Below are 22311 nucleotides of genomic sequence, written 5' to 3'. Positions count from 1 at the left end.
AATTATTATTTCCTTTATTGTTGTTTTTCGCATTAAGAAACTTATTCGGCTACGAACCTGAAAAATCCCATTGGAAAAAAAATCCCATGGGATAAAAAATCCCATGGGATTTAAAAAATCCCATGGGATTTTTTGTTTTTTTTAAACACGACTAAACGGCATTAAAATATCGTAGTTGTTTCATCATTTCATAAAATATGATGTTTCTAAAAGTTTCATGAATAAATCTCTCAAAATAAGAAAAAATCCCATGGGATTTTTTTTCTCCCATTTAAAAAATGGGAGGTTTTTTATTATTATATATTTATATATATAATTGGCATAAAACCAATATACAGTCCTTAAATAACGTTAAAATACTTGCAAACGCAAATAAAACACGTTTTTTAAAATGTTCAAAATCCCATGGGATTTTTCTCCCCATTTGCAAATTATGGGAGAAAAAAAATCCCATGGGAGAAAAATCCCATGGGAAAATCGAAAATCCCATGGGAAAATGCAAAAATCCCATGGGAACCCCAACTTTGCTTATAAATTTCATAGTGAAGAAAACGCGTTTTTTGAGTGAAAATAACCAATTATTAATCAACGATAAGACTTTTATCGCATACTATGTCTCAAAGTAGCAAATCTTTAAGAAAAAAGGGTACTTAAGTTTGCGAAATTTCGGTTTCGCAAAGTTTTTCCGGTGGCCGTTTTATAAGACCTGCTTACAATTTAAATCAGAAAATCTTCATACTTGCAAGTAAGTTATTTATCCTTTAAATCATTAAAATAACTCAGAAACAGAAATGTCTAATTGAGCATATAAACTATTTCATAAGGTGTCCAAATCTAAAGGTATTCCTATACTTCCCTTTTTTTTTTAATGGGCTACCATAACAATGACTCTGTTATGGACCACTTTCATAATACAAATGAAACAGTGGCCAATGATCTATCATGGGTATAAATAACTATTTTACCTTCTTGATGGCCATCTTCGTCTTCAATTGGAAGAGGTAAATCTGTAAAAAATGATTTTTTATTTTAGAAATAACTATTTAGAAAAAAAATAACCAGAAGTCACTCTTGATACGACAGTAAATATTTTCAATACTTCAAGGTTGTTAAAAAGTATTTTGTTGCATTAGCATTTCTTTAAGAGGATAAACAATTTTCAAGGCACATAAAATAGGTTTGCCTATTTTTACCACGTAAATTTTAGACTTATTGAATTAACGTGGCCAAAACAAGGGCCCCGCCCTTTCAAACAATGTTTTACATCGTTTGTCTGTTCTCAAGCGCTCTGTTTTGTTCTGAAGAATGATCATTCAGTCGAATTTACTGACAGCCATAGGAGAGAAAGTAACAAAAATTCTCCATCCCAATTCAGTAAAATGAATTATATTAATAAAATTCTTATAATCAACCTTCTACTACTATGTCCTTCATCTGCCTTCCCTTCCACTCATTTGACTTTACCATTTTCAACAGCATACAACATCAGGGCAAACCTATAAAATTTCAAGAAGACCATAATATTCCTAGTGTCAACAATACTTCCATCATAACAACAGTAGCAATCCATAGTTCCCTGACCTCACTTTTTATTTTCAATATCAATATAATTGAACACAAACGTTGCCATATGCTATTTTGTTGACAGCTTGTGAAAGTCTGCACAGTACCATATTTGTAAATTACACAGCCCTACAAATAATATAATCTCAATTATCTGCCACAACACTTAAAGAAACTAGAGCTTTGTCACAGACGTGACCTATACCCCCACGTGCCCCATCCACACAAGAGAATCTAATTAATGGCTATTTTTAAGAATTATTATGCCATTATCATTTATGGCCATTTTGACCTTTGAACTTAAAGCATGACCTTGACCTTGGAGATATCGACATAATTCTTTCCTGCCACACACCATCCATAACGGTGAACACATGATTTTAAAATCTCACAATGAACAACATAGTTATGGCCTTCTTTTACCTTTGAACAAAGTGTGACCTTGACCTTCGAGATATTGACGTAACTCTTTCACGTGACACACAAGTCATATGACAGTGAACAAATGTGCCAATGATTTTTAAATCTCACAATGAACTACATAGTTATGGCCCAGAAAAGCTCATTTATGGCCATTTTTGACATTTGAACTCAAAGTGTGACCTTGACCTTGGAGATATCGACGTAATTCTTTCGCACAACACACCTTCCAATGATGGTGAAATGTTCCAACTGATTTTAAAATCTCAAAAGAACAACACAGTTATTGCCCGGACAAGATGAAATTCTTTGCGCGACACACCCTCCAATGATGGTTAACAAATGTTCCAAATGATTTTAAAATCTCACAATGAATGACAAAAGTTATGGCCCGGACAAGCATTTTACCCTTGAACTCCAAAAGTGACCTTGATCTAAGTTCTTGGAGATATCGACGCAATTCTTTCGCGCGACACACGGTCCCATGATGGTGAACAAATCAAAACCAAGTCAATTAAAAATCTAACAATAAATGAAATAGTTATGGTCCAGACAAACTTTGTGTTTAAAAGCACTAAGTGACCTTGTGACCTAGTTTTTTTTACCAGGCATGACCCATATTCAAACTTGACCTAGACATCATCTAGATACAACTTGTGACCAAGTTTGGTGAAGATCGGATGAAATTTCGGGACAGACCGACAAAGTGACTTTTATATAGCCCCCATTACACATAGGTAAGTGGGTATAATTACGCTTTATATTAATGCTAGCTTGTGTGATGTACTGCCTTTAGATATTGCATTTTTTTGATACCATTTCGGTAAAAGAACTTAATTAATGAAAAGCTGGTCAGTGACCAAAATTCCCATTGAATAAATGAAGAAAAGCCACAATAATATAAAATAGTCAACAATGGCAACAAATTAGCAGACAACACTAAACAGTATGACAATGAGGGCTAAATAGACAAAACAACAATAACATGAACTGGAGAGTTTCCACCTTGGCATGGACATTGGTTGTAGCACAAAACACACTCACAACAAGAGATGTGTTTGTAAGAAACACAATGCCCCTACTGTGCCGCTTTTTTTTATTTGACCTTTGACCTTGAAGGATGACATTGACCTTTCACCACTCAAAATGTGCAGGTCCATGAGATACGCATGTAATCCAAATATCAAGTTGCTGTTTTCAATATTTCAAAAGTTATGATCAAACGTTTAAGTTTTGGTAAAAGTTTTGTACACACACACACACCTTGACACGCACACACATACAAAGAAAGACAAGCCAAAAACAATATACCCCCGTTCATTCGATCCAGGGGGCATAAAAAGCCATTAATGCAAAGCATACTAGTCAAAGTCAACATCAGATATGGTCTTACTGTGGCTGCCTGTTAAATTATTCTTTCTTTTAGCCCTCTTAGTTACAATATAGCATTTAGTTTTTCAAATATCTGTGTATGGAAAATTTAAAGATTTTTATTAATGAAATATATACCTTTGAGAGTTCCATGGTACTGGAAGACAACTGATAATATTCCTTGTGGGTCTTCACATCATGTCCCAGATGCTTTGCAAGCAATTTTAGTTCACCATGAGTCATGTCAAGAATCTATAAAGCATGTTAATTCTTGATTATATTCACAAATATGCAGTCATCATTCCAGTTTGCTGCCAATTTAACAAATTTGTTTTGCATCTTCTACAGAAAAGATGTACACAAGAAAGCTTTTATCTGTATAGTTGTAGTCATTATGGTGCTCCAAATTCTTGTAATCACACCATGCATTTACAGAGTCAAAAATTTTGTAATGTTTAATTCTGAAAAAGCCAACACGTGGTTTGGTATTTACATGATCCGCCATTTTGAAAATAGCTACTTCCTGTATATATGCCAAAATTTATGTTAAATATAACAATTGGGTCTAACAATTTAAAATCAATTATTGGGTTCTCACAGATAACCATTTTCTGTCATACAAAAGCTGCCAAAATCAAAGGTCTCCATAAAAGTTTTTATTATAATTTATTCACAAATTGATGGCAAGCAAATTCAACATAATTACTTATTTCTGTATAAAGCCGAAGTATACATGTATGTATGTATGCCATTAAACTGGAAGAGAATGTAGTATAATTGCTGAAAGTCTAAATAAATATTGTGCCATAATAAAGAAACCTTCAGGTCACAATATCTCATCTGTACAGGGATATGAAACAAAGACCATAATTCTTAAATGGCTTAAGCAATCCCATATTTGCACAACTAGACTTTAGAAGTAATTGTGAACGATTGTACCAGTTTGTAAAATAAAAAATACATACATATAAAACAACACAACAATTTCTTGATTTAACAGCAAAGTTTAATATAAAATAACAAATCTATGTATCAAAGACTAAAGTAAACAAAAGGACTGCAATGGTCGCTCAAGGTATATTGACAGCAAGTAAGAAATGCTGAACCAATGATTGGCAAATCGCCATGACAAAGTAACCTTGGAACTTTTGAAGAATGTCTTATATGGTACCAGACAATATTTCTTACAATACTTCTTATATGAGACTCAACAGTATTTCTTATATGGGACCCAACAATATTACTTATATGAGACCCGAAAATTAGTGTAAACATGTTTATTTCTTATATGGGACCCTACGATGTTTATTACTTGTAAGAGGCCCAACAGATAACAGAAATACCATGGGTCAGACTGGCTGGCTCTTCACTTGGCTCCCTCCTATCGTGGGTCAGACTGGCTGGCTCTTCACTTGGCTCCCTCCTATCATGGGTCAGACTGCCTGGCTCTTCACTGTCAGCAGTTGACATGGACTCTGAAAGAACCAAAGTGAAACCTGTAGATTGCATATGATCAGCACAGTCAACACTGGCATGTTGTATCATGAGAGGCTCTGACTCCTGTATAGATTCTAGACTGTGGGTGTCTTCAACAGTTGCCTCAATGACTGTAAACATATAATGTCAACAGTGGGGTCTTGTATGTCTATTATCCATTGGTGGGTCTTGCTGAAATCTATAGAAAATATATATTGGCTTGGATAACAGAAGGTTTTGCTATTATGTTTACGTGACATGGTTCAGAAAAAAAGGCCATATGAATGTGACAAAAATAAATTGAGTTTTTAAAATGTTCTTAAAGTTCGTTCTTTTCCTATTCAGATAATGTACACGTTTTATATGATCAAATGAAAACTTGTTCAAACCTATAATTTTGAAGAGATGCTGTGTGAACTCTAAAAATGTTTTTATATCAATGCAACTATTTTGACGATATAATTTTGCAAGAAGTTTTGTCCGTTGTTTACTACTATACATGTAATATGGCCAATTTGTATTGTTACACATTCTAAATTAAATGAATTAGCATAGTGATTAAATTTGTGTGATGTTTGTCTAAAATAATTTTTAAACGTCGGAAAATAATGCATATCTTCACAACGTCATTTCTCCGTTATTTGACGTTCACACAAAAGGGGCCTTTTTCAGAAACGCGCCACATATATATAAGTATATAGTCAACAGTTGGGCCTTGATATTATTATCCATTGGTGGGTCTTACTGAAATCTACAGAAAAGTATATTGGACATTACAACTGAAGTTTTGCTGTTATGTATATCATAAGTTATAGTTTTTTGTTTACAGTGTATATTGGTTCCTCTACCCAAACAGTGCACGTATGACCAAGAAAAATTTGACGAGGAGTAATATGTGCACTGGAGGGGTAGAGGAACCCATATACACTGTGACAAAAACTTATAAACAATTTTATAATACTTCAAATTCTTTAAAACAGCCAAAAAATCCTTCATTTAACGGACAAAAATCCCTTTTTGCCATTCAAGATGTTAAAGACAATATCCACATGCCGCAACCCTTAATATGATGAGTAATAGAAGGGTGTCGTTTTTACGTACATATTATACGTGTATAAAAATGTATAACAACGGCAAATGCATTTCTGCAAAATATTTGAATGTCTGTGAACATGCCATAATTAGCTTTATGTTGTATTGTGTCATTGTATTCGTTGTGGATTCAGGGCTTTTTTTCCTTCTTTGCGATTGGCCATGGACGGACATTTCACAATTTTGACACGGCCAATTCACAATCCTTTCATGTCCGTGAATATTTACAAAAACGGCCGTTTTAAATCGTGAAAAACGGACTGTTCGTGCTCAAACTGTAAAAAGAAGAAGAAGAAGATGTTTAAAGAAAAAGTTAACGCACGCATGGACACACGACGGACACAGGACCATGACATAAGCCCCGCTGGCCAGATGGAGCTAAAAATAAATATATATTTTTTTTTAGGTGGAATTTTTTTGACCAGAAAGGGGAAACAAACAGCCTAGTTCGGCGTCTGTTATAGAAGGTAAAAAACCCGTTTCTAAAATGGGACCCAGCAATACTTCTTATAGGACCCAACAATATTTCTTATATGGTACCTGACAATATTTCTTACAATGCTTATTATACATGGGACCCAACAATGTTTCGTATATGGGACCCAACAATACTTCTAATATAGGACCCAACAATATTTCTTATAATACTTCTTATATGGGACTCAACAGTATTTCTTATATGGGACCCAACAATATTACTTATATGAGACCCGAAAATTAGTGTAAACATGTTTATTTCTTATATGGGACCCTACGATGTTTATTACTTGTAAGAGGCCCAACAATTCTTATTACATGTATTTAGGCAGAAATATTGCAATAATAAAGCTTCAAACAAGGATACATCGTAAACAACCTAATAAATAAATATTCTGCCCATTGGGAATTGGCAAAAATGACTTCGCAAACTGGAAATCTGAAATTGGAAATTCTGCAATCTGGTACAAAGATGGCGAAGATCACAGCTTAATTGCTTTATTCGTCCATTTAACAGATTTTAATGGCATAGAGGTTAAACGACTTTCGACAGCTCATTGGTGTTAATCTGTTGTGTAATGTCAATAAAGGTGTGAAAAACTCGCAAGTCATGTTTATAACATGTATTCCCTATCAGAGCAGTATGTGTAAGAAAAATAAATGAAATAATCCAGGCAATTTGTTTCATGCTTATGCAGTGCAACTGTTAACAGATATTCACTTTCATTTTAACCCATTATCAGAAAGTACCACTCAAAATGTGCAGCTCCATGAAAAACACATACATGCCAAATATGAAGTAGCTTTCTTCAATATAGCAAAAGTGATTGCAAAATGTTAAAGTTGGCAGAAACAGACCAACAGGGGAAAATCCATATGTCCCCCACTATAGTGAATGGGAACATAAAAAATAAAATGGGCTGGGTGGTGGTGGGGGGGGGAGGGGGGTATAGTGTAAGGGTGTGGTGGTCATTTATAAGGTGGGGGAGTCTATTGTGGTATGTCAGTTAAGAGTTGTTTTGTCAAATTATCAGTCAAATCTAATCATAAATAAAGAAGTTATGGCAATTTTAGCAAAATTAAATAATTTGACCTTGAGAGTCAAGGTCATTCAAAGGTCAAGGTAAAATTCAACTTGCCAGGTACAGTACCCTCATGATAGCATGAAAGTATTTGAAGTTTAGAATCAATAACCTTGATACTTTAGAAGTAAAATGGATCTAAACACAAAATTCACATAACCAAATCTTCAATTTTCTAAGTATAAAGGGCCCATAATTCCGTCAGAATGCCAGTCAGAGTTGCATGACTTTGCCTGCACAGTCCCCTTATGATAGTTAATAAGTGTTGCAAGTATGAAAGCAATAGCTTTGATACTTACGGAATAAAGTGGACCTAAACACAAAACTTAACCAAATTTTCAATTTTCTAAGTATAAAAAGGGCACATAATTCTGTCAAAATGCACGCCAGAGTTATCTAACTTTGCCTGCCCAGTCCCCTCTTGATAGTTAGTAAGTGTACCAAGTTTGAATGCAAAAGCATTGATACTTAATGAGTAAAGTGGACCTAAATCAGGGGGTTTTCAGCACTGTCTGCGCCTCCGGAAAACGGAGGCACTCCCAAAGCAAACGGACCCGATCCCAAACCAAAATATTAAAAAAAGTCCCAACTTCCAAAAAAAAAATTTTTTTTTTTCTTTAAAGAATGAAGTGTCTTATAACTTGTGTGACTAACCAGTGTTTGTTTTGGTAAAAAATATCTGCTATAAGGTTTTGACTGTTCAGTTCTTATCTCAGAGTGTAACTGTAACTAATAAACAAAAATGCAGTACTTGAATAAACGTTGAACACGCCCAATATTGCATCTGTTTATATAAAGAAGACAAAATAACAAATAAAAACAAATTTATTTGTTAAACTACTGAATTATTTAAGCATGATATATTCACTATTTTTTCCCAAATGAGCTGTTTAATCGAAGCAAAATTTCCCCAAATGGCCAATTGTGTCGATAAAAAATTCCCAATTTGGTCAGACTCCTTTTCCCAAAATAGACAGAAAAACCCCTGTAAATGCAAAACTTAATCGGACGCCTACGCCAAGGTGATGACAATAGCTCATAATTTTTTTTCAAAAAATAGATGAGCTAAAAATGAAAAGATGCAAACTAACATGAAAATTAAATCTTAACAAGCAGGCTGTAATGATACCTTTGAATTTGATTTTGCCATTCACTGGATAATTCAAGTATCATATACATGTTTGCCCTAGGTGGCAGACCATTTAAAGCGGGTATATACGATCTTGTCAAATATTTATTAATTAATATAAAATGTGCAAAAAACTTATTATACATATATTTCAAAATAAACTAAAATACAAGTAAAGAAGAACATTTGTCGGAAAATGCGAAATAAGCAGAATATTTAAAATTGAAATCGAAAAAGCCTGTACAGCCGAATTCGCCAGCATGTATATCATGCATGTAAGATGTGAATCTAAATTTAGTTTAACGGTTCATTTTAAATTCCTGCAGCGATATTGATTCATACGACACACGAACACTTACTTAAAAGACGAATGCATCGGTTATTGTAGGAAAATATGTACGAATTATCTTCGTCACAATCAGCTTGGTGCGCAAGTTTGCATTTGCTGCATTTTATGAAATTCGTCTTAAATGTATCATTTTTCGTGCATATTGCGTGTTATTATAGCATATTTGTTTCAATATATTACAATTTAACGCATTTAAAATCGAATATACCCGCTTAAAGTTATGTTGCTTTTTTCCTAAGAGATGTACATGAATATGTGTGCCAACTATCATTTGCATACTTTTGACAGTATTGAAATTATCATAACTATTTATCAGCCTTGAAAAAAACTGACAACCATGATGCGAAGTTGGCCATAAAAACTTATTTTCTTTGAACGTTCTGCTAAATTGTATTTCACAAGATTGGCTTACTCAATAATTAGACAATTTAAACAAGAATATTTACCTACTTACTTCCCAATATTACCATTCAAAGTATCATTACATCCATTAAAAACTGTGAACTAAACATACCATTGGCTTTCTTTTCCTACAAATTATTGCAAAAGTAACTTAATATTGATTTTATAAAAGGTACCAGATAACACAAGACTAAACAAAAGGTCCAACAAGATGTGTTTGTGAAACACAATGTCCCCCTATATGACGTTTGACCTTGAAGGATGACCTTGACCCTTCACCACTCAAAATGTGCAGCTTCATGAGATACACATGCATGCCAAATATGAAGTTGCTATCTTCAATATAGCAAAAGTTATTGCAAAATGTTAAAGTTGGCGCAAACCAACCAGCAGACCAACCAACCAACCAACAGACCAACAGACAGGGCAAAAACAATATGTCCCCCACTACTATAGTGGGGGACATAAAAAAGCCCAATATTGCTCAACAGCTATAATAAAGATTGCTGAACTCTTATTGATTTGTGGGGTTGATTAACTTGGAACATAAGATGAATCTGATAGCTCATTAATTTTTGTAAAAGATGTGATCTCCAAGGAAGGAGCAAATTTTAACCAAAGGGGCATTATTTAAACAATCCTGATAGTGGACCAATTAGAGACGCTAGATACCAAATACAAATGTATAAATGCTCTTTCCTTTTTGTTACAGGGAAAAAATAAGAATGTGGCGTCTCATCAGGATCCAAACTGTTTGCTATTCTAATAATATTCTATGAAAAAAACTCGAAGAAAATGCTAATTTTTGAAATTCAGCAGATGAATTAGAGCAGGAGACACATTTCCCAGCATGCAAAGGGTTAACAGCTGTTTTTGAGGATACAATTATGTTAGCGAAAAGCCATAAGCTGTTTGATGACAAAAGTTATGTTAGTAGTTTGACATCCATTCATGTGTGCTTCTTCATGATAATGGCATCATCTATTTATTAAATATGATGTATATGATATAACTAACCTTCCATGGTAGATCAGACACACTATAGTCATAAAGAAGCTCCTCTCCTGTCTGAATGTCTCTTTGAGCAAATAAGCATAGGTATGGTTTTTGTGTGTTCATTTTCAGCACAAAATAATTGTAGATGTCACTATCTATTAATGTAGGAAAGTCCATTAAGTCACTACTCAAAAATACGTAATAGCCAATATGGCGGCGCCCTTATTATCGATTCTGGGATTGTCTATATTGCGGAGGATACTGGCAGTGGTCAATGTATAGTGATTGAGCATGCCTGTATTTACGTCATCGTCCAAGATGGTGGCAAGCAGAAAAGAAATTACGATGAACGGCAAAATGATAAATAACATTCGAATTAACAACGGATACCATATGGTTATAAGGAAATAATTTAATGGGTGTGTCAATTAACCCTCAAGACTAATTTTGAGATTAAAACAACACATATTTAGTAGAAATCTGCACAGTGAATGTGTGTCACTGAAACCAGTGTTAGAAAATTGCAGTTCAGTCTACTAGCAATACATTTTAATTATATGGGTCTCAACATTAGTCATTAAGTGTAAACATGTCTACTTCTAATAAAGGGCCAGGCCCAACAATTTTCATTACTTATATGGATACCTAAAGTGTTAATTATACATTTAATGTTAATTAAATTATAAGGGACCCTAGAATGTCAACTTGTATCTTTTATGTTGGACCCAACGATGCTTTTTACGTATATGGGACCCAACAATGTTTCTTATATGAGATCAAACAATATTTCTTACAATACTTTTTATATATGGGACCCAACAATGTTTCTTATATGGGACCCAACAATACTTCTTATATAGGACCCAACAATATTTCTTATATAATATGGTACCTGACAATATTTCTTGCAAAATTTCTTAAATATGGGACCCAACAATGTTTCTTATACGGGACCCAACAATACTTCTTATATAGGACCCAGCAATATTTCTTATATGGTACCTGACAATATACCTTATATGGGACCCCACAATATTACTTATATGGGACCCAACAGTATTTCATATATGAGACTCAACAATATGACTTATATGAAATCTGAAAATTAGTGTCAACATGTTTATTTCTTATATGGGACCCTACAATTTTTATAACTGATAAGAGGCCCAACAATGTTTATAACATGTATTTTGGCAGAGGAAGAAGTATTGCAATATTGCAATATCATCTGTTTACCACCACTGTTTCCCTTTGAAAGAAAGGAAGTATCTGAAGAGAAGGGGAATGGGAAGCTTGGTATTAGTTTATAGCCGTGTGGATACATAATTATGGCTGAATGTTACTGCTTCTGTTACTGATTATCATAAAAGCTTTAAAGCAACAATCAATATTCCATTAAAAATTTCCTCTGTATTTTGGCAAAGAAATATTAATCTTAGTCTTTTACAGATGACACAGAGGGAAAGTTTTGAAAAAAAATCGGTTAAAAAATAATACAATATAAAGAAGTGAAACTCCAGCTGCTGGAGCAGTATTGAATTTTCATTAAAAACAATTAGTAGGTCCTTTATTTAAGGCAAGTGACCGATTGCCCAAACAGTACAAAACAGCACAATACAGCACAATACAAACCAACATAAACACAAAATATGAATAAAGCTGGGGTCACCGCCTTGGAACGGTCAATGCAAAGCATTGGGGGTTTAAACCTGGTTATAGAGCGCTCAACCTCACACTTGGCCCAGCAATATTCATAATACATTTAAGTGTAAATAAAATTTAACGTCATAGCATTGTTACTCAAGTTAAACAATAATAAAAGGGAATTAAAACGCATTCAATTTAATTGCTATTTAATTACTCAATTGCATTGAAGATACAAGAGTAACAGAATTACAACTTTTTGACGAACGATCAAATAAAACTATTAACAATTGTCAACTACATTCCTTCTTTATAGAAAAGATTTGAGAATACAGAATCATAGAGTTAATATCTCAGATAATCATCGCGCAAATACAGGAAGAAGCAGCAATAATGGGTGTAAAAATTCCATATTACATAGCTTGGTTGTTTATGTGACTGCTAAACAAATTACAAGGCATTTTTCCTGAACAATTCCAGGGAACAGTTAAGCATTTGAAACTTGAAATGTTTTATTTTATTCATAAACCCATGTGGGACAGACAGACACAGTGATTGCAGTATAGCTCCAATCACTTGTGGTAGGGGAAAGCCATATAAAAAGCTACAGCTTTTAAGTGGAGCAAATAATGGTTATTACATGTAATTAACCTTCGGTTTATGACAATTTATTGCAATTTTTCCCCAAAAGTGCCCGTCACATGGTATTTTCCCCTTTTGAAAGGTAAGGCCGTATCCCAGAGTCAATTGTTTGTTTGCTTAAAGGATTTGATGCCCATTTTATTTGTTCAAACATATAAAGGCAAAAACATGTAGTGCCAGCTGAAATTGAAATTAACAAACAAGATTAAATGACTTAAGGTCAAGGCTACAAAGAGGAATCTTAAATGATGCACAGTACCAACTCCAGGGATTTTCTTAACTCTTTCAGTGCTGGAACCGAATTTTGAAGGCCTTTGCAAACAGTTTGGATCCAGATGAGACGCCACAGAATGTGGCGTCTCATCAGGATCCAAACTGTTTGCTATTCTTATAGTATTCTTTGAAAAAATTCAAAGAAAACGCTAATTTGAGAAATTCAGCAGACAACATTTTAGCAGACGACAAATTTCCCAGCATGCAAAGGTTTAAGAACTTGACTTCCACTTGCACAGATCCTAGGCCCAAGCGTTCTTGAGTTATCATCCGGAAACCACCTGGTGGACGGACCGACAGACCGACATGTGCAAAGCAATATACCCCCTCTTCTTTGAAGGGGGGCATAAAAATCAGTTACTTGTTTTATTTCTGCATAAACAAACTGTTGAGTGAAACATCTATCAGACATGAAAATCATGCAAGATTAATACATGGCTCTATATCTAACATAAATGATATTTAAATTTTCATAATATTTAATGATTAATCAAATAACTGTAGAGAATGAAATTTTGAAAGGCCTTATTACTCACTTAATGTCATAAAGACTAGTCACTTTAGGGAGAAGTTCTGCAAAATCTCAAACAGAAGAAGGAATAACGTTGGTCCAGTTCTTTAAGATTAATATTAAATTGTGTTTTGGAAACAGTCAATCTTTAGAAAATTGAAAACAGTTTAGACAAATGATCGTTGTTGGCAATGTTATTGAAACGACCCTACTATTGACTGCTAGCCGCTGACAATCGAACTGGACGGGGCTTTATAATCAATAATCGAGGTGACTGCCAACAGCTGTTGTGTTGGAATGTATTTGAAACTCTGACCTTTGGGCAAAAGAATTTGGTTGAATTTAGATTGATCAGGTTTAATGCCTTCTTGAACCCAAATTAAGGTCATTTTGCAAGTGGTCAGGACATGAACCAGCTTTCCTACTTCTTGTGACCAGTATTAGCCAACCACAAGTGACCCACTTCTTCCCAACTTGATTCAGAGGTTGGGGAAGAATGACCTACAAATACAATGTTACAATGTTCGGGAACCAATCTCTATGAAGAAACTTTATCCTACCCCCAGATTCAAACCTAAAAATTGACAGTCTGGCGCTCTATCAACTGAGCCATCAACTCAGCTAGCTGGGCAGGCCCAAAACATTTTGGATTAAAAAAATCAATGCACAGAAAGCAGAAAGCATACTTCATTTTTAGCATATGATCATATAACCGGACATTACCTAACTTTTGGTTCCTAAACATCAGTAAATTACAGACTGCGCATTGCGATAAATAGTTGATATTTTAGATGATATTTAATATATAGCATCTTCAAGGTCTGTTCTTTAAAACGCACTGATTGAGTCGTAATGGGAAAGACTCTTTGTCAAACATTTCGGTATGTTTTGCTGACATTTATATACAATTTTGTTGATTTCTGTCTCGTTTCCAAATCGAGGTTAAACATTGTTCGCGGCCACATGCTAGTATAACTATGTTGGCAAGCAAGAAGTTTAAGCATTAATTTTAAGGCCATTTAGTAGTCCTGCCTGCAAAAGTCCATTTCAGTTTTGATTCGTGTTTAAAGATTTTGCAGCACCTTAAATGAAATAAAGAATAAGGACAATAACAGATCAAGCGTGATAATATGCGTATTGCTAATATATTATATTAAAATATATGAAAATCTTGTTGATTCTTACAATAAATGACATCAATCTTATAGTTTTATTTATGATCCATGTTTAATATCGATGATTATATATGATTCAAATAATTTCATGGTTTTTAACACGCCCATATCTTTCTGATCTATTTAGGATTTTCATCAGATATTTCACACAAGAATACAAGATCACATATAGAAAACAATCAATAACAATAACAAAAACATGAATATTATTTATAACTGGCAATATAACTTGGTCCTTGTAAACAACAAAGTTCATGTTTCGACAGTTTAAATAATATGTTAAATGCCCCCCTCCTTGAGTGGTTTTGATCATGTGATCCGTTATAGCTACAACTGATCCGTTAATGCATGAATTCTGCGGCGAAAAAAAGGTAACACAAATACATTTTGGATTTGACAAGGCGGACAGTCGCTCCAACATTATTTTGCCAACCCGGCTAACATCTATAATTAACAGACAATTAAATTTGCCAACTTGTTAACAGAAAGCCAATTTAACATGAGCGGATCAATGTGATTTTAATAAATCAATTTACTTATTAAGAAACTATGTTACAGTTGGTCGATTCTTTAAATGTAATTTAGCAATCTGTGAAAACAATATGTATATATTGTAATGTCAATATTACGCCAATAATTTACTACCAACATGGAACTTCTAACAAACAAACGCAGTCAGTCTGTGCTATGCTTAGAGGGTCACTCGTACTCAAAGAAGCACATGTCTAAGTCAACCATATGATGGTTATGCAGTAAATCGAACATGTCTGTACAGTCGAATTTGCCTGCATGTTGCATTTTATGAATTTCGTCTTCAATGTATAATTTTTCTGGTATAACATTCTATCAATATATAACAATTTAATTCTTTGCTATTATATAAATATAATCGGTGATAAAACGCGTAAGAAAGAAGACGGTGAGCCACTGACAGACACAAAAGACCTTTTGTTTGGATGTTTTTTCGTTTGTGTATTTTGTGTATATATATGTTTATAAATGTCATATAAATGTCATATCATAAAAACAAATGAAATTAAGAACAACATATTTGCGGTTTTTATGTTTATCCCATTCGCAAAATGGCACTTACATGTATTCCAATAAATGTAATGTAGGAAATGTAATGTTTTGAATTGGCTAACTGTCAACAAGTTGGCAAAATTAATTGTCGGTTAATTATAGGTGTAAGTCTTTGATAGGCATATAGAACGTTTTGCCGTTGAATAAAAATAATGTAGGAGCGACTGTCCGGGTTGACAAAATAATGTAGAAGCGATTGTCCGAGTTGGCAAAATAATATAGGAGCTACTGTCCGCCCTATCAAAACATTGTAGGAGCGAATGTCCGCCCTGTCAAATTTAGCGTTAGCTAAAGAAACTTCAGCGTACAGTTTATATAGTATTGACATATCTGTACGCTGAAGTCAACCCTGTATCGAAAGTCAACCAGAGTGGTGACAGATTTATGTCACGCTATAAATCAAAGACAGTATGTTTTCTTGGATACATTCCTTCATATATTGGTGAATGAATATAAATTACTGCATCGGGGCATATTTTAAGATTCAAATGTTTCAAATGCATCTTACAATAGATGAAAATAACTCTCATCAGCCTGAAAGTCATAATTTTGCACCATTGTCGCTTTGTCATGTGACGAGTTTTCATTTGGATACTTTCGGATCGACCTTGACATTTTTTGCTGGAATTGTAAACATTACTTTCGTTTTCTGAAATCTATTATTTGTGATTAACAAGTTACGTCTGGTGGATTTAAACACTGATTTCAAAGTGAATTTGGTAATTTTGAATATTTTGTACATTGATTTTGTATTTACACTACAATTTGTTTACAAAACAAGCAAGAATAATTATAAAAAAAAACGGGAAATGTCTTTCTGAATTTGTAAACAATTGAGCACATGGTTTGTTACTAAAATAGAAATAACATCATATGACCGTGAAATCTCGGGAGATTCGCATTTCAATCATGTGTGTCACGTCACTGTTTTTCTCGATAGACCAGTTGAATGTTATTGTTTACATTCGGGATTTTCCGCGCATGCGCACTGGCTGGTTGGCAAAAAACACTGGTTACAGTAACGTAAAACATGTATACATGTCGTTTGTTTAGTCAATAAAACGATACAAAAATCCGAAATAAACATAAAAACTCTTAAATAATAGTGCAAAAATATAATATTTAGTACCAATAAATGTATTTTCATAAATATAATTACCTCTGTATAAAAATACATATTAATAATATTAATACATCAGACTAAAAACTGGCAATCCAACAAAACAAAACAATAAATATTCTTTCATATTTTTTGTGATTGTAAGATTTTGGTAAATTATATTTCAAAGATAATAACACATACATTAATTTGATTATAATTATAAGTGGTGCAGATATTGTTATTGTTCATAAGCGAACGAAGGTGCAAGAGGGGCATTTAATCAATTATAAAACGAAGCCCTAAAAGCGGAATACATTACAATTAATAAACATTGTAGTAATTTTATTTTACATGGAATGAATTACCGTTTCGTTTCCATCGAATGACAATATCATAAAGTTTAGCATACATATGAAAAACAAGAACTGCATATTAAGCAAATTAAACTGTCTTTGCATGCACTCTCTTTACTGGTGGTAAGGAGTGATAACAATCTAGCATTTTATGATAAATATATCTATATATTAATTTATTTTACGCAAGTATTTTTTACCCTTTTGTTGTTTGCTTGTTTTCATGTCATTTCATACACTACAGAAACGTACAATCTTAACATGAATAGCCGAGTTTACATTTGCCGGTACTCGTTAAATACGTTAATTGTGTAGCAATGAAATTGCACAATATTTTTAATTTATAGTTATTAACACTCTATTATTATGATTAAACAGGCTAATATATACATACACTAATTCCTGTTAATCCATTTCGGACAAATATCTTCATTTTTTAATATGTTCAAATATTTTATTAAAGCAACTGTTTCGTATTTTGGCTTTACAATTTTGCTTAGATGATCGCTCAATATGCCAAGAGATGACATGGAGGTATCATAAATGATGTTTAATGACCAGACACTTGTATGCCACATGTGGTTTATGCAGTGGCCAAGAATAGGTCCCTGGATTTATCACACCATGTGTTCTTTGTAATTGTTTGGACAGTATCCGATCATAACGAGATAATCGCTTTATGATGAACAAAAGTGCAATAAAACACCGGGTTAAAAACGCTGAAACAAAGAGTGTCAAAATTGGTGTGAATAATTAAATAAAAACAATTACATTTATCAAGAGAATTTATTTAATGTGTAACAAGGCAAGTTTTTACAGGCATGTTCAAATCAGTTACTATATGTTGCGTACATAAAGTCGATCTATTTGCTGTTTGTTTACATCCTTATTTTTGTTCGTTCATTAAATTTGTTTTATTCTGAAAAAAATTCAATATCAGAGAATTTTTTATCTAAAAAATGGTCGCGAAGATGTGCCAAGTAGAGATTTTTATGGTAACTGCATACCGTGCTCGCATATTGTGTTCCACTCCAGATTTCGTTTATAGTAAAAACAAATAATAACAACAATATAATCGTTCCAAAAATGCATTTCCTTGCACGCTTATGTTTAATTCAGACATAGTTAGTAAAATTATATTTGATATAGTGCATGATTATCAATAAAAACGATTATTATTTCAACTTTCTCTATAAGCGCTTATATGAATTTCACCTCTTTTTGCCAACCAGTGGGCGGAGTGTAATATTTGCAGGTGCGCGTGACTTCACTCGTCAACTGGTCTATATGTTAGAGCAGAAAAGATAAATGTTAAATGTTTAAGATAGTATTTTGTAAAAAAACATATCAGTTAAATGTGAAAAATGTCAATCTTTCCAATAAAGACATAAAGTAGCTGATTTGGGCCAATAACTGCTTTTACAAGCTGTTTTGGAGCGGTCTTTGTTAACTGTCAACTTTTCGTATATTCCTGGTTGACTTTCCTACTGGGGTTGGTCCATAACTTTAATGTTGCGCCATTCAAAATTCATAGAAAGCGAATTTTAAAGTTATTGAAGCCAGAACTAATTTAGCGTAGGAGCGATTGTTTGTGGGAGCGTTTGTCTGGAAACCTTATCAAACTGATGTAAAAGAAGTCTTAAACCATTTATTGCTTTTCCCCAGAACAACTTTATTACGCTACTGATCCGGTAATAGTAACATGACTGTACCACTAAGGCTAGTCCAACTGTCTTGTGTGGTTAAAGATTCTGTTCTTTTATAATTTATTTCCCCAGTCTAACCATTGCAGTCAGCCTAAAACATATATTGAACTTGTATCGCATGGAAATGATCTGATGCTACAATCATGCTTGCTTTCATGAATGTCACTATATCTGCATTAAATGCAGATTATAGGTTACATTTGTTTGTTTGCGGTAACAAGGTTGTCACCTAAATTCGTGCCACGGCTTTACATGTTTGAAATATGTTTTCATTGTCAGCAAACGTTTCAGAAACTGTGTCCTAATTATTGGTTGCAGTTTCAGTTTAAATTCAGTCATTTGCAGAATAATTTTAATAACCAAAAATATAAATAAACCTAATAAATATTATCGCCACTTACCTTTTTAAGTTTAACCGCGAAAATTGGCAATTTTTATTACAGAGTTGTCGGGCGCCGAGTTGTCGTTCGTTGCTATGCTGGTTCCCGGTAAATCACTGCGCCGAGGTTGGTCAATCTCATACGCAGTGGCCTCCCTTATTCTAGAAAAAGACATTAATGATTGGCGAATGCCCAAGGGAAGTAACTGCTGTGTGGAGTTTGACCTAATGTGTGCTAATGGGAGATATAGGCCCGACAATTCGAGTAAAATTACACATGCAAATTTGAATTTAAAAATAGTCATGAGTATGTTAAGCAGCCTTTTTTTAAGTGGGTCTTCAACTGTCGGGTCCAAGTGCCCGATAATCGACTTTGGGACCCGACAATCGACTAAAGACCCAACAATACGGCCGTAAAATGGACGTTTGACCCACCATTTTACCCAATCTGAAACTATATATATATATATATATATACATGTATATATATATATATATATATATATATATATATATATATATATATATATATATATATATATATATATATATTACGTTTCAGTCTAAAACATTTCGAAGCTTTGACAAAGAAAATTGGTGATTTGGAGAAAAAGGTAAGATAAGTTTTATTTATGTGTTTGTTTCTTTTGCAAATATACGGGGTTCGATCTTGGAAAACATATGAGAAACAATATCATGAACAAATTGATCTTTTTTTACTGTAATTTATTCCTTTTTCCCCCAACAAAAATATCATTATTATCATCATCATATTATCATTAACTATATTTATAGCAATAACAATCACTTATGAATATTCCCCATACTTAATTTGTGTTGAACGCGACCCTTAAAAATGTTTACAAATGGTTTAAGAGCATACTGTCATACGTTGTTTTCCTATGATTTTGTGTGCAATAGGATTTTCCATTTTACATTGTATGTAACGGGATCTTCATTAATTTTCGTATGACAAATTATTGAAGTCTTCATAATTAAAAGTTCTGTTTGTTCTTTGATTATCGGTCTCAATGTTATATTCCTTTAATTACAAATATTATTTCTACCAATTTTCTAGTTCAATGAGCGCTGAGCACTGATACTCTTTGATGCATTAGAGACGTAAATAACTAAGTCGACGATGTAAAACAGCCCATTGTATTCTCTGAAAAATAATACCAGAACGCTCTATGTAATATATCAAAACAACATAAATATTTAGATATCATTTCGAGCTCAATTTATTGGAATTTTGATCGGCATTTTCAAACACGTACCTCACGTGATCCCACGATTACTCACTTACCTATTTATATTTATTCGGGTCAAAACCGATTACCCTAAGTCACGGAATTTTCCCGATTTATCTGCACTACTATCCAACGTTCCCAACATGGAAAATAATTCGGATCGGAATGTATTTCTCATTATATGGCCGAATGATGTTTGGTTTGTTTTTGGTTCATTCATAGTAGAAGTGCACCAAGGTAAAACTCCGGGTTGAAACTTTAAGTCCGATAGAGAAATATTTGTTTGCTGTTATTTTTCTTTTACATCTTTTTGTTTATTTGTTTATTGATTCTATTTTCTATTTACTATTTGTTTATGTATTAAATATTTCTAAAGCTTCATGAATTAAATACATAATGTGAACATCAAAATGAAAAATGTGCTTACAAAATGAGTAGTGCTTTGGGAAACCGGGTCTTAACGCAAGTGTGTAAACTAATATTAATTTGATATATTGTTATCTGAAAAATAAACTGCACAATTCCTTTCATAAAATTAAGCGTTTCTAACATAATAAAATAACTATTTAAAATGTTGTTAATTGAAATTAATTAAAAAAAAATGTTTATTAGGATTAATAAAAAGTATTAAATAAGTTAAAGATCCAAATTTAGATAATACAATATTTCATGAAATTGTAATTTTGATTGGATTACAATACACTAAAAGTTATTGTGTTGATTATGTAAGGTAATCGATTATCAATATTTTAATAACTTGTTTCATAATAAAACTTTTCTCTCTAAAACATAATGATTAAAAATCTACAATCCACACAAAGAAACAAATACCATCTATTTAAGTTTTATATAGAGAATAACAGGTTACTGCCTGATCTTTGTGTAATATAACAGGCAATGCTTAGAATAATGTAACGGCGAGGCTTGCCGAGCCGTTATTTTATTCGTGCCGAGCCTGATATATTATAAAGATCAGGCAGTAACCTGTTTTTCTGTTAATCATACCTCTACGTCCCCGATTCAAAAGAAATAATGGAAAAATCGATAAAAAGCTTCAGTTATAGCGGGAAAGAATTTTTGTCGTTTGACGTGTTAATAAAGACGTCATGAGCCAGCGCGCTTAATATTTGTAAAAACTGTTTTTTGCTGTTTGTGTTACTTTGTTTTTGAAAAATATTACATCTTGGTATCAATCAAGTTGTTTGTTTTGTTGAATCTCATTCGATTTAATTAAAAAATGATGAATTTATTGTTGATTCCGAGTAATATGACCATCCACCACACATGACTGACTAAGAACTTCCTGTTGACCATGACGAAAAAAATATATCAGGCAACGTTTTATCAGGCAGTTATCAATGCGGTGGTATGATAAAATATTCACTCTCAAAAAGTTTAGATAAGAAAATAATCGTTAAACTTGTTTTTCTGCAAACAAATCATAGGAAGATCCTATTTTCATTTACGCATGTGAGAGGGTTTTTAGAACAAAGCATATTTAAGCGTAAAAGCGATGTACATATGCAAACTAAAAACATCGGATTCCTTTCGCAATCTACTTCCAAGTGTAAAAAATCCAGCGACATTATCCAGTAAAACTAATTTTGTTAAAATAAAAAGGTTTACCGAATAAAGAGTGGGATACATAGAATAATAGATAAGTGTTGACTATAGATCAGGTTCATCATGCTCGGCACGAAAACAAAAAAGCACTCGCCAAGGCTTGTGCTTTTTGTTTTCTAGCCTCGCATGATAAACCTGATCTATAATCAACACTAACCTATATTCTCTATAATGGTATTCTACAAAGTATTTTCAAATCAGGACACTTGAGCA

At 33.1% G+C, this 22311-nt stretch overlaps 1 long non-coding RNA gene across 1 annotated transcript; it reads right to left on the bottom strand.

The window, feature by feature from the left end:
- Nucleotides 1-2879: 2879 nt before the first annotated feature.
- On the bottom strand, nucleotides 2880-19672 carry LOC127842929 (uncharacterized). The gene is made up of 3 exons (XR_008031989.1): nucleotides 19248-19672; nucleotides 4698-4829; nucleotides 2880-3606 (listed from the first exon to the last, which is right to left on the bottom strand). It is a non-coding gene; the product is annotated as an uncharacterized LOC127842929 (long non-coding RNA).
- Nucleotides 19673-22311: the final 2639 nt, after the last annotated feature.

Source organism: Dreissena polymorpha, chromosome 8 (genome assembly GCF_020536995.1).
Source record: "Dreissena polymorpha isolate Duluth1 chromosome 8, UMN_Dpol_1.0, whole genome shotgun sequence".
Taxonomy (NCBI): domain Eukaryota; kingdom Metazoa; phylum Mollusca; class Bivalvia; order Myida; family Dreissenidae; genus Dreissena; species Dreissena polymorpha.
The sequence above is the reverse complement of the archived record's forward strand: the minus strand, read 5'-3'. Positions and strand labels throughout refer to the sequence as shown.